Below are 14775 nucleotides of genomic sequence, written 5' to 3' on the forward strand. Positions count from 1 at the left end.
TAGAATCTGTCTTATGCAATCATCCAAGCATTAGTAACAGTGAACAACTTTTACTTCTAAATACTGTGACAACTACTGCACTTACTTATACTGCTACGACTAGAAATAGACTGCAGCTACTAGAAATAGACAATATACTGTTTAGTCTGCAAGATAATACTGATAATACGGTCATTAAACAGCTAAAAAAAAGAAAACCTGTGTATTCTACCAGACAAGGATGTATGGTGATCATTTTGCACATTGGACACATTTTGCAGAAAGATCTAACAATTTAAATTTAAAAATAAGATATAGCCTAATTTATTGGCAATATGCACCACACTTAACTGTTACTATAAACCATAAATTTCCTCTGTAAATTGCTTGAGTAAAACTAATGCTATGTTCTGTTCCATTTGTTTATTTGTGCACTTGCAGAAACTATTGGGGATGCTTAAATACATAGAATATTCTTCCTGAGCTCCATAAAATAAAAGCGTTACACATTGACTGTACATTAACAGTGAGGTACACTCACAGTCAATACATAACAGCAAGTTCTATCATCAGGGAAAGAGGCAGAAAACACATAAACACATGTTAATCACAATGCTGGGTTAGCATGAACCATGTAGCATTTTTTCATTTGCAACCATCAATTTGAGATATTTTTTGTGATTGTGTATTAGCATCATTTCTTGAGGCAGCTTACTCCAGTTAAAATGTCTCTGTATACGCAAGTTGTTTTCAGTGTGTTAGTTTCTTATTTCTTGGTCTTGGCAGAGTAAAAGCTGCATATGAGGCTTGTTTTGTGTTATACTCATGTCTGTTCCAGGTGGGCTGTACCAGTGTCAGCTAAACTTTATGCAAGGACAGAACCAAACTATATCAGTCTGTCTTTCACTTTCTTCCATGACAGTCCCTGATGCACAGCATTAACATAGTTCTAAAAGGGCAGATGAGAGCTGCTGATAACCCGATTCTGAGCTATCAGGAGTATCAAGAGCACTAGACCACACAATGGAACTATAGATCAGATAAACTCTGTGTGTGTGAGTGTATTACAAGTTTTCTCACTTCAGTTGGCATAAAATAGCCATTTATTCCAATTATTGAAATATCCTACTGAGCTGTTCCAATAATTGATTATTGATAGAAATGTTTAACTTTAGGGTTTCTCTGGCAAAATGCACTTTGTTTTTATTATATTCAGTTTTAATCTGATCTCTTTCTCCCAATTATAAGGAGACATTATCTCCGTAGCATGCCATTACTCTGATAAAAGCTAGAAGAAGACACATATATAGTTGTATCATCTGCTTATACAGTCATCCAGGCCTGTGTTAGTGCATATGGCATATCAGTTACAAAGATACTGTAAATCAGAGGGCCGAGTGTGTTAGTGTTTGAAAGAGAACCATTAAAGGCAACACATTGTTTTCTGTTAAACAAATAACTGCTCAAGTCTAAAGCTGCACTTTTACAAATGAAACTGTTTGCATATGATTTTAAAAGTTCATGATCAATAAAATCAAAGGTTCGCTGAAATCTAGAAACACTACCTACCTATTGTTATTATTGATCTGACATAACTATTCATCAGTACAAGCTGTGAGTGTTGAGTAACCCTCCTTATGCATGTTGGACATCAGAGAAAATACAGTTTACAGCTAAATAATTCTGAATCTTTTTCCACATCACTCCTTCCATCGGTTCACTCAGGACAGGTGAGCTGCTTATGGGTCTACTATTTTGCCCAGTCAGTGAGAACAAGTCTGGGTACACACATTCATCAAAACATAATTTGAAAATGTGACATAAAGGCTTAGCAATTAATTTAGCTGCGATCTTTAGCCGTCTTCCATCCGTATCATCAATTCTACCAGGTTTATTACAGTTTAAATTCTCAAGCAGCTTTAACATTTCTCCATTTTCAAGATGTTTGAACTCAAAATCATTTTTTCCATTCATAATTCTTGTTCTTGACATCTCACCACTCACTGGGGGCATCTCTTTTGTGATTGCACTCACTTTGTCCTGGTAGTAGTTGTTGAAATAATTGTCCATTTAATGAAGGTCCCATTTTTTACTCTGACCCATAAGTTAATTTACTGTTTTCCATACTCGTTCACTGTTTTGATGATATTGTTTTCTCTTTTACGTGTTCATTATTGACTTTATTCCTAAGTGATCTATAGGATTGCCAGTCTGCTGGATTACCTGACGTTACCACAGCATCTTTCAACTGATTTCTCGCCTTCATATTTTGCTCAGTATCCAACCAAGGGCACCTGGCAGATGTCAGAGAGTTTCTTTACTGGGGCATGTTTATCACAAACTGGTGTAAATAAACGACATATGGTGGTAAGTTTCTGCTCACTATTCAGGCTCTGCACACAGCATCACATTGTATATTTTTCTCATCACGAGTAAAACAGAAAAAAAAAAAAAAAAAACGTATACATTTTCTCATGAATAACTTTTGGTCCTGCTTTGGGAACCTTTGTTTTAAATCTAAATTAATTATACTGTAACCACTGAAGCCAACTGGTGCTAGAATTACATCTGAACACTTTTCAACACACATGAAAGTAATACAAGTAGATGTATCGGTAGTATGTCCATCTTTGTTGATCCTATTCCTAGTAGGTATACAGTATGTATTACCTAAACTAGATTGCAAACACACTAAGGGTATTACACGTTTTTTCATAGCACAATTATTAAAGAGCCAGTCAAAGTTCATATCTGCAAGAATAAACACTTCACGGTTACTATCAGCGGCTTTATGGATCATTGTGCACACATTATTCAAGTATTCTGTGTTTGAGCTTGGTGGTCGATAACAACATGTCGGTGGGTGTGGGTTTATGATGTGGACGATGCACTTGAAGTCCTTCTATACCAAACATCCCAAGGTCCTTTGTTATTTTGACCGGATTTCAGTCTGTAAAGTCTGAATGTATTGTATCCTTCTATTGTCAATGCAGTATCTTCTACAGTTTCATCTAAATGTATTTGTGTCACAACCTGTATTCTCTATTTTAAACCACGAATGTTCAAATGAGCAAGTATGTTTCCTTTGTTTTATTTGTGAAACACCATTATATGAAAACAGTGAAAGATTTAAGACGAAATTATGCACTAAACTACTGTAGTGAGTGGAGCACTTTTAATACAAACCACCTTTTCCTCCTCTGGTTATAATAATCATAATAATCTCCATTTCAGATTACAGTAAAAATGGTACTAGCGAATGCCACGGCTACTCTGCCATGAATAAAAGGTGAAGTTCATTTGTGGACAGCTTTAAACTGCTACAACAGTCCAAACTCCCACCTACTTTAAGCCCTGAAGTGCTCCAGAGAGGCTCAGAGTACACTTGTGGGCTCATACATAACCAACAGCAGGAGACTAAGGGCCTGCTCTGCTGGACCAGTCAATTGTCCAGTCTTGTTTAAAGTACACAAGAGCGTTTGTACTGGCCATTAAGCTGCCGTAATGATGCTGACTTTAACACATTTGTAGACACAGCCCTCGGTTCTTATTACAGTAATACATTCTGTCCGCATTATTATGAAATCACATTCAGATTGGGGTGAGAGGCTGCCAAATATCAGAGGATTGTTCAACAGTTTTTATACTCACACTGGAGAGGTAGAATACAAGAACATAAAGTGTTAAAGACCATGGGAACGCGTCAACATCTAGACCAGGGTGTCAAACACATTTTTGTCAAGGGCCACATCAGCAAAATGGCTGCTCCCAAAGGGCCAGATGTAAAATAAATCTAACTAATTTTATAACTTGTTAATTAACTGTTTCTGTATTTATTCCTTATTCAAGTTACAAATATTGCATATGCATTTGCCTGGATGTAAAAATATGGCTGTGTAACTGTGTATCTCCTGATAAAATGAAATTTTAAGACCATCATACCTTTTAATTTACCCTGTCGAGGGCCACATAAAATGATCTGGAGGGCCACATTTGGCACACGGGCCTTGAGTTTGACACGTGTGATCTCGACTACTGATTTTAATGAATGATGACAAATAGTAGACAATTATAATAGACACACTCACAGATTTAAGTATTTTTTAGAAGGAACACCGCTTTTATATTTCTTATGATTTATATAACTGCATATTATAGCGGTCTTTATTTATCAACAACAGGCTGTTAATTAAACACTCATCAATATTCTGTAGTCGTTGTTGTGGCAGTAGAAGGACAGTAGTAGCTCTAATTAGTAAACGCTGTCCCATAAATCCAGGTTCAATCCCCGCTGCTAATGTCGTGTCATTGGGCAAGTCACTTCACACATTTTACCTATGAATGTGTTGATGTAACTGTGAGGTAGATCTGTGCCTATATTTCTATACAAAGCAGTTATGAAAACAGTTAGTGTTGGAAAGAATTGGAAAAATACTATTAAATGGTAAATGGTCAGGCGAGGTGGGTTAAGTGTCTTGCCCAAGGACATAACAGCAGCATTCATCTATTCATCTGTGAGAGCTGTATTTGCACTGACAGCCTGTGGGCCAGTGGATCTGACCACTTGACCAATGATGGGTTTTTTTTGTTTTTTTTTCTGTTTTTTTTCTGTTTGAACCACCAGCCTTTGGATCAGTCAGCGAAAACTCTACCAACTGACCTACTGTTGCCCAGAGTGTATTTAATTATCAGTCAGATTACTGTATACTGTATATATGTAATACTTTCACATTTAGTTACATAAATTATACTGTAGTGTAAAATGTGACATCAGATAAAAACAGTTTTATTGCACTGTTTATTATGCCTTTCTTTATTACTGGAAATTGCCCAAGCTTACACCACAAGAGCGAGTTACTTCCCAACACTGAACATGGTCCACAGCAATAATAGGAGTGTAGTAGTGGCAGGAGGAAGGGAGTAGTAGTTATTGCAAGTAATTTGACAAGTATTTGTTAAACTTTCCTTAACTTTTTTCATCCTCTTGTTCCTGAAGCCAAAGAACTGTTCTCGGACTTTCTCTTTTTCTACACTTGAAATAACAGTGTCCTTAGGCAGAGCTGTCCACAAATGCACTTCACCTCCCAGCTGCTCCCCCGTCCCGTTGGATCAGGGCGGGACAGGAGCAAGGGGGCCATGGGGAGGAGGGGAGAAAAGCGGGGGGAGGGATCTGGGTGGGACTGCTGGTGGTTTTGTGGGGCGGGTGGGGGCACGCTCTTGAGCAGGACAGGGCTCTCTGGAAATTTCCGTTGTATGTTTGAGGGTTTTTTTTGTCAGGATGGGAGGGGCGTTTGAGTTGCAGAGTTTAAGTTGGGCTGGGGGGGGGGGGACGGAGGAGAGGAGGGAGAGAGGGGGGCAGAGGGAGCAGGTTGGGGTTAGAACTTGGACTAGAGCCAGGCGCAGCAGGAAGCTTGGCTGTTTCACACGGACTAAAAAAGCAAATCCTAGACAGTGGCGAGCTATCTGGAAGCTCTGCTCACAGTCTGTGCCCGAAAACAGGAACTCACAAATATGGTGTGTGTGTGTGTGTGTGTGTGTGTGGGGGGGGGTGTGTGTGTGGGTGTGTGGGGGTGTGTGTGTGTGTGTGTGTTTGTGAGTATGTGTGTGACTGGCATGTACATGGGCTGCTGTCTAATCATACTTCAAAATCATTTTTTTTCACTCACTGTTGTCATGAATTCTATTTGTTTACCATATACTTCCAATTAACAGTTATTAGTATTTATTATCAGTAACTAGCTGAAAACTCTCCTTTTTCCATTAAGTATAGTGCATTTTCTCTGATAGTTTTTTAAGCTGGATGCCCTTCCAGTAGAAACCACCTGCTTATTGTTTTGAATGTTCCAGAGTATGGCATTAGACCTATCTATATTGCAATAACTGTCTGTATTATTCAATAAGAGACATTTTTATTGCTGAAAAACACCTTTAAAAACATGCATTCATACAGTGAGCGGGATCGCCTCTTCACAGATCTGACCAGTAACTTGAGCTTTTGCCATGACCTGCTTTCCTTCACGGAGATTGATATGTTTGCTGTGGAACATTCCAGGCAAAGTAACACTATCTCCATAGAGACAGGACAGTGGCAGCTGCTTCACCTGAAAAAGTTATATACTGTATTGCATCTTTAAATAAATAATACTTTGGTTTTCCTCCGCCTCACTGCAGTACAAAATGAAACGCACCCTGTACAAATATAAAACAAAGATTGATAAAGACCAAATCCAGGAATAAACCAGATCTAAACCAGGTCTGTATTGTTCTAAATACCCTCAGGAAACCTCTCTAGGACAAGTACTCCTTAACGCGCCTGTGTTTGAGTACCTCTGCTGACAACTCGGATTCACAGTTCGTTAACGTTACATTTGCCGTGACCCAAATCACCTCGTTTACACAAAGCTCGTCCTATTTAAACTCCCAACCTGAGCACGATATGTAAACATCCCGAATTACTCAACACAGAAGGACACGTTTGAAAAGAGAGCGGGACTCAATAACAGTACTTTTAAATCACAAAACATGGTAGTAGTTGTACTAGTAGTAGTAATTCAGACAGGTGATACACAGTGATGTTGTAATATATGTTGTTAGTAGTAGTTGTACTAAGTAGTTGTAGTTAGTAGTAGCTGTAGTTAGTAATAATATTAGTAGTAGTAGTGGATGTAGTAAGTAGATATAGTTAGTAGATTTAGTTAGTAGTAGTAGTAGTTGTAGTAAGTAGTTGTAGTTAGTAGTAGTAGTAGTTTGTAGTTGTAGTAAGTAGTTGTAGTTAGTAGTAGTAGTTTGTAGTTGTAGTGAGTAGTAGTTAGTAGTAGATGTTATTAGTAGTTGCAGTTAGTAGTAGCTGTGGTTAGTAGTTGTAGTTAGTAGTAATAGTAGTTTGTAGTTGTAGTTAGTAGTAGATGTTGTTAGTAGTTGTAGTTAGTAATAATATTAGTAGTAGTAGTGGATGTAGTAAGTAGATGTAGTTAGTAGATTTAGTTAGTAGTAGTAGTTGTAGTAAGTAGTTGTAGTTAGTAGTAGTAGTAGTTTACAGTTGTAGTAAGTAGTTGTAGTTAGTAGTAGTTTGTAGTTGTAGTGAGTAGTAGTTAGTAGTAGATGTTGTTAGTAGTTGCAGTTAGTAGTAGCTGTGGTTAGTAGTTGTAGTTAGTAGTAATAGTAGTTTGTAGTTGTGGTTAGTAGTAGATGTTGTTAGTAGTTGTAGTTAGTAATAGTGGTAGTAGTTTGTAGTTGTAGATAGTAATAGATGTTGTTAGTAGTTGTAGTTAGTAATAGTAGTAGTAGTTTGTAGTTGTAGTTAGTAGTAGATGTTGTTAATAGTTGTAGTTAGTAATAGTAGTAGTAGTTTGTAGTTGTAGTTAGTAGTAGATGTTGTTAATAGTTGTAGTTAGTAATAGTAGTAGTAGTTTGTAGTTGTAGTTAGTAGTAGATGTTGTTAATAGTTGTAGTTAATAATAGTAGTAGTAGTTTGTAGTTGTAGTTAGTAGTAGATGTTGTTAATAGTTGTAGTTAGTAATAGTAGTAGTAGTTTGTAGTTGTAGTTAGTAGTAGATGTTGTTAGTAGATGTAGTTAGTAGTAGTAGTAATACTAGTAGTAGCAGTTACTAGAAGCTAGTTAAAAAAAATAGAAAAATACATTTGAAAAACGTGATTAACAATATTTGAAAACCTGCTGCAAAAATATAAACCTTATAATAGTGAACATAAGTTTTTATTCTCTTAACTGGAAACAAAACGATTCTCGTGTATTGTCGTAGTCTGACATAGACTTAGTACACACCTTTGGCCACAGTTACAGTATAAACCGTGTTCACATACCCACCCTACAGCTCTACACTTGCAGTCACGTATTGTCCGTTCTGATCCTATAATAGTATCTTGACAATGGGCTGTTTGGACTTGTAACCCTGGTCCGCCTCGTGCCAACTGATCATCTCCTCTGCCTCTACAGTAGCTCAGAATGTGCGTTAATACCACACAGAGCCGCGCTGCCAGTGTGTTTGACTTGGAGCGGGGCCAGGAAGTGGAAGAAACAGAGTCAGGGCATGTACTCCCAACATCCAGACAGGGGACAAGTGGAACACATGCTCGCAAAATGTAATGCAGTTATAGCAGGGAACACAAACAAATTTAAAATACCTTTCATACCTTTTTCTGGCAGAGTGTTCCTCGTGTTTGTAGATGTTATTACTTTGCCTGAAGTGTTTCACAGTATGGCATTTAATTTGTCTTTCTCCATGGAGGTCAGACCTGTGGAGATGCAAGCATACTCACATCAATGCATTTTTATTTTAGCGCATTGTAATAAAAAACAAACATAATTGTAGAAATGCACGATAGGCACGGTTTAAGCCATACCTTGGGACATTACAGGCAAAACAACAGGATCTCCGTGGAGACGAGCAGGTGGTAGACACCCCACCAGACACGCTACAGGTGGTGTCTGAATTGGATATTTGCAATCAGTGTGTTCCAATAAGAAAACTACATAATAATGCTTATTTTGTGTTACTTTTCGTCAAGTAAATCATTTTGTCAGTAGCAGAAGCAGTTTTCTCGCAGTAGCAGTAGCAAATGGTTGGAAATAGCAGTAGTCGGTGCTACGGAGTAAACGAATAGTAGAATAATAGTGGTAAAGTTTGTGTTTGTTTGTATTGGACAGAGCGAAAGAAGGGCTCGGGGGTGGCTTGGGGCAGGTGGACACTGGTGTAGCTTATTCGGGGTAATGGGCCCCTAGCAGGTGGAAGCACCCAATAGAAATGACAAAAAGAAGGGATTAGAGGGATGAAAGGAAGCCAAGGATTACTGCTTTTCTTCATCACTGATACAATACCAGCTCTCAGTCCTGTCCACCAAAACATGAGCCAGTGTCTAGGGCCAAATCAGAGGTGGCACATTCAAACATGGATCATAGGAGATTTTTGTGTGTCATTAATGCTTTAAATAGGCTTAGCGTTGCCTGTAGGTGTAAGCAATTTGTTAGAGGGTCAGATAATGTCCAAAACAGCAAAACTTGCACTGTAGTAAACGTATAAAAGCAAGTAAACTTAGTCAAACTACACAAATTCAAGTCATTTTAAGAGATAGTATATAAATAAATATAAAAAACTATGCACTAATTATGTATAAATGTGTCAGAAAAGTGCATCTTTGGAAACAGTGAGGCTGCGTTTAGTGGCTAATGTTATGTCTGATTTTGTTTAACAGACCCCCAGAAACATTTCTCCATAAATCAAATGATGCTTTTCTGTGTAATTGCATTGTCTACATTAGGGTATGACTTAAGCACATTATTGACTGAGATAAATTGATGTTTTCACTATAAATCAATGACCATTATACCTTCAAAGTAAATCGATGGGACAACAGTGACTAACAGAACCACAATGCCTGTCAACTGTATCACCATATATAAAAATACACAACGGATATTAAATCAAAAGTCATATTTCATAACTATTTTTGCATTAAAATGACCCCTGATCGCTGCTCCTCTCGGTGATGTCATCCCGTCGTGCTCTCTCTCTGTTTCTCTGTCCTTTTTTCTCTCAACAGGCTGTAATCGTTTCCCTGTATTCTGCAATTCAATGAGCATTGATTTAAGTAAAAAGGAGAGACAAATCACTGGGAGGAGATCATACTGTAACTTAATGATTTACTGTTAAGAAAATACAATTCATAATTAAGAAAAATGATTTATGGCATATTTCAACAAGGCTACAAGAAAATACATAGAATAGAATGTTTCAAATATCTTGCATTTAGTCAAGGGGTTTTATTCTCTGTTTTTCCACAGATCTAACCCGTAAGTTGACCTAGTGTAGGGGTGTCAAACACATTTTCACCGAGGGCCACATCAGCAAAATGGCTGCTCTCAAAGGGCCAGATGTAAAATAAATGTAACTACTTTTTTAACTTGTTAATTCACTGTTCTGTATTTATTACTTATTCAAGTTACAAATATTGCATATGAATTTTCCTAGATGTAAAAAAAATATGGCTGTGTAACTGTGTAGCTCCTGGTAAAATGACATTTTAAGACCTTTTAATTTACCCTGTCGAGGGCCACATAAAATGATGTGGAGGGCCATATTTGGCTCGTGGGCCTTGAGTTTGACACATGTGACCTAGTGGCATCACCTGCTTATACTTGGAGATACAATGCCAACTTTCCAGACAAAGCAATCACAAGTAGGTGCCCTCCTCTGGAAATGTTACATAGTGCACCTTTAAAACTGGGGCTCAAAAGTTGTAATGTAATTGAAATTTGAGGTCATAGTTCAAATATATGAATATGACAAGTAACAATCCTGAAAAACAAACATCACGTTACACAATATCTGCAGTGTATTGTGCTGTATAATGAGAATCCTTCAACATCCATCCATATAATCTAATAAAAACTATGTCAATTACTCTTGTTTTTTTTTTTTTTACAGTGATCAGAACTGATTAGGAACAAGTGAAAGTGAAGCTGTCCCTTTGCCACAAAATCAATACTTTCTCCTCAAAATTACACTTAAACGACTTCCTAATCCTGGGCTCACACACGCTCCCTGAAGCACTTTGTCTCTATTGTTGCCTATTGTGAACATGTCCTTTGCTGTGGATCATAGTGCACTGTATCATTTATTTATGGCCCTGAACACTAGCTGTAGTTTGAGCTCCTCTTGAGTATTGTCCATCTGTTAGCCGCCCCGCTGTAAGCACTTATGTAGCGGCAAGTCCTTTAGGAGCTAGTGCTAATAGCCATTCATGTGTTAATGCTTCACACTATTTGTCTATGTAATAACACACTTAATTTGAGTTAGTAGCTTGGTGATTTATTTGTCAATGCAGAAGCAAAAAGGTCTAAGAAGTACTAGTATGCTGCTACTACTATAACAGCTATTACATCAATATTAGATTACAATAAAAGGTACAACGACAAATATGTTTCTATAATTATTACCATTGACAGTAATGTGTCCCAACCAGTAAGTTCAGTTCATAGACACAAATATTTCCAAAATGTGCTTGTGGTATTCTTCAGCAACTGCAATTTCCTAGAAGTAAAATGATTTAATGGCACCTTTGCCCTCCACTATAATTGCTTTAGATCCAATCATGACTGTGGAGTTGACTAGTGTTTATCCTCTCATCTGACAACAACTGTAACATGGGAAAAGCCCCCATCTAATTGCTCCCTATAAGACACCACCAGATCTGTCTCCAAGGACCTGCTGCATACACTTCATTTTACACAAAGCAGCACATAATTTAATTTCCACCCTGGGAGCTCTCAGTATTATCGTGTAATAGAAATGGGATTTCAAAGTATAGGCTATCACAGTGTGCATAAAATCGCAACAGCAGAATTCCATTGATTTTGAGTGTGGGAGCGAGTGACGGCTCTTTTAAACTGAGTTCTGAGAATGGGAATCAAAACAAGTAATTCTCAACAATGGCGTTCGAGCACAAAGTGGATAATGGGGAAAATAAATAATATACAAATGTGTAGGAGATTTTGACGTATAGCTTATCATTTCCCTAAAGGCATAACACTTGGTCAAATAACATTTCTTGACACATTAGAAAATCTTTAACTGTATTTCTTTGCTAGTTTATTTTATTCCATGTATAATAGTCTCCAAATTGTGTATTATTTCAAGACTTTAAACTAGATGCCCTTCTGAATACATGTCTCCATTAGTCACCAAAAGGAATAGGCTTTTTACAACCTCTGACAATACATAGGTTATATTTTAGTCACATACTAATATCCTATTGCATGTGCACAGTCTGAAGTACAAAGTGATATACAAACACCAGACTTGCATTTGCCAGGAGATGGTGCTGTAATTTATAGCTGCACCTCTTCTCTGATCATAAATTACAAAGAAAAAGGGTGTTAGACCATGGTGTCATATAATCACTTTTGTAACACTGTGCTGCCTGCAAGCACCTCCACAATTATACCCTGGAAACACGCGCTCATGCATCTCTATGGTATAAACGGAGCAATGCATTACTGTAGTGGACTATTTTGCATATTTATGGCTATAATAAGATGGGTTATTAACTGGTGGTACAGTCCAAAATAGCTCAACACTGCAATATCTTGTTATCTCAGGGGAGTTGCTTCATGTGGCACACCTCCCATCTTCGGCTTAAAAACACACAGCTGCCTGCTACAATGGACTGCAGTGTGGTGGAGGGTGTCTCGCTTTGATCTTTAAATACCCTCTAACGTTAAGGCATGCTCATTGGCTTTGATTTTTTTTTTTCCTTCTACAGCTGCAGGGAAGATGTTGACGCTCCCTTGAACCCTCCTCCTCCTCCTCCTCCTCCTCCTCCTTCTCCTCCTCATGTAGCCGCAGCTCAGTGGAGAATGCGAGAACACCTATCTCTTTTTTCCTTCCTCCAACGCTACCGCCATCTGTCCCTTTCTTCCATTTCATGCGCTCAGCCAACATCCACACCCCTCTCATAGCAACAGTACACGGTGTTGTGCCTGAGGATGCGCCCATGCCAAGATGCACCATTAAGCATCCACCAGGCTATGCGTTTATGATAACCCTGTCAAGGCAATATTTTTGTTATGCCAGTACAGCCAAAGACATGATCTGATTTCAACTAAACACTGAAGTTAGAACAGTGAACATCAGCATTAGTATTTATGTTCAGTAAGGGTCTTTTTTTAGTCTATTTATTTTAATTTAATGACAATTTTGTGTAATTTATGTGCAATTGTCCCAACATTGCCAGTACAGCCAAAGACATGATCTGATTTCAACTAAACACTGAAGTTAGAACAGTGAACATCAGCTTTAGTATTTATGTTCAGTAAGGGTCTTTTTTTAGTCTATTTTTTAATTTAATGATAATTTTGTGTAATTTATGTGCAATTGTCCCAACATTGCATTGAACATAGATAGCCTAGTACTATGAGTTATTTGTGTTACTTTTACTCATCATCAGCATATCTTTTTAATTACATGCAGTTTTGTTGAAACATTTTCATCAGTATTGATTACATAGTCCAGCCTTAATTTACAGTTGTCTCAGTTGAATTAGGCAGCTTTAATTGCGTTTAATTAATTTCCCTAATTATGAATTAATTAATTGAGTTTTATAAGACTATGCAGGCTGAATAAGTATGCATTTTAAGCGTAAAATACTTTATGCCCACCCTCCCCCTCTTTTTTATCATAACAGCAAGGAAATCTGACCCAGTGGTTACAGTGTGGTGATTGGTTGTGCAACTTTAGGGGGCGCAAATCTGAGCAGGAAACCGATTTGAGTAGAACACGCCGCCGCCCGCTCCCTCTCGCGCCTTGCAGTGGAGATTTCTTCATGAAGATCTTCGCCTTGCACTTTACAAACGGTCCCTTAGCCCTGCCTGGCTGTTCAGTGTCCCCCCTCCCCCACCAGCACAGCTCCTGTTTCACTCAAAGATGGCGTCGGCTCTAGAGCCCCTAGTCTCTGGCTGCATTTTTCGGCTTGTTGTTGTCTCCGCTGCGCACGGGTTTGGCACCTTCTCCGCGGCAACTCGACACCAAATTCCGGTGAGTAACAGCGGATATAACCCTGGATAGATTTTTACACGGCCGCCCTTTCTTCGGACTTCCCTCGCAAACCAGAACCGGACCAACGCTGGCTTTCTGGGGGGACCGTGGAGAGGGAGAGGGGAGCGAGGGGTACGAACGGTGGGATGATTATCGCCGTGGTGGGTGGGGGGTACAGAGGGGGAGCCGAGGCCTAGCTGCTCCGCTTCAGCTATGGGCCTCGTCTTCAACCGCAGGCTGTGGACTTACGTGGGTGGTGAAGGGAGGAAGTCTATGCGAGGTAAGAGACCGCTGGTAAAGACGCGTCTGAGCGGGCAGCAGATCTTTGCGCACACCGAAGGCTGCAAACGAGGCCTTGGAGCGAGTATCACTGCAGGCTATGATGTCTTAATTTTTGCACTTGCAGACTAGCCTTAATGGCGAGTTGCATTGTGCTTTTTACAGGGCCGCGGGTTTACGTTTCTATCTAAATGCCATTCACAGGAGCACATTTGGCCATGGCTGCTGCACTGTGATGCTTTGTGTTGTCTGAACCATGTCGGTGAGCGCACAGCCTTATCGTTCACTCTTGCTTTCGATTTGTGCTGTTTACATTGTAACATTGTCGTAACATTAGCTCACTGGTTAGCACTTCACATTAGCCTGCTAAACAACAGCAGTAGTTAGCGGGAAGCCCTGTTGTCAGATACTTGGCTGCCAATATCATATCAGTGAGAGTAAACACACCACGGGAAACACTTTGGCAACGAGAACACAGACTGAGCTTTGATTTTTAGCTAGCCTCCGTGCTAATGTTTGCTAACACTCTATGTTTTGACTGCATCATGTTTACGTTAGCTACCCCCAGCTAGCCTTTGGGCAGTGGAGTGTACTTTTGGGTTTATGTGCTGTGGTTTATTCAGTTCTTACCATGATCTTGGGTACAAGTTAGACTTTAAATGCAGAATGAATTTGATTACATTACTTATTTTAGTTACGAGTTGCTATGTTAGAGAGGTTGAGGTACTAATTTAAAGAAAGTGACATGTATCTGTATTTATCTATTTCAATCTACATTTATTTTATGCAAGAAACTTTGTGCTTCTTTGGACTATGCTATATTACTATTATATCACCACTATTGTGTTATATCATTATGGAATATTGTCTGGGCCCATATCTTGTTGCAGATCTAGAATATTAAGAGTTGAAATCTTTCTTTTCTTCTGTTTGACCTTTTTCTATACACCCTTTTCATTTGGGTTAA

General features: G+C 38.7%; 1 protein-coding gene across 2 annotated transcripts in view; it reads left to right on the forward strand.

Moving 5' to 3' along the window:
* The first annotated feature begins 13389 nt into the window (after window positions 1–13389).
* kat6a (K(lysine) acetyltransferase 6A) overlaps window positions 13390–14775 on the forward strand; it is a 30274-nt gene continuing 28888 nt past the window's right edge. For both annotated transcript variants that reach the window (XM_033972715.2, XM_033972716.2), the window contains exon 1: window positions 13390–13529. The gene's annotated coding sequence lies outside the window, so the exon portion shown is untranslated. The remainder of the gene's footprint in view (window positions 13530–14775) is intronic.

Source organism: Periophthalmus magnuspinnatus, chromosome 9, assembly GCF_009829125.3.
Source record: "Periophthalmus magnuspinnatus isolate fPerMag1 chromosome 9, fPerMag1.2.pri, whole genome shotgun sequence".
Taxonomy (NCBI): domain Eukaryota; kingdom Metazoa; phylum Chordata; class Actinopteri; order Gobiiformes; family Gobiidae; genus Periophthalmus; species Periophthalmus magnuspinnatus.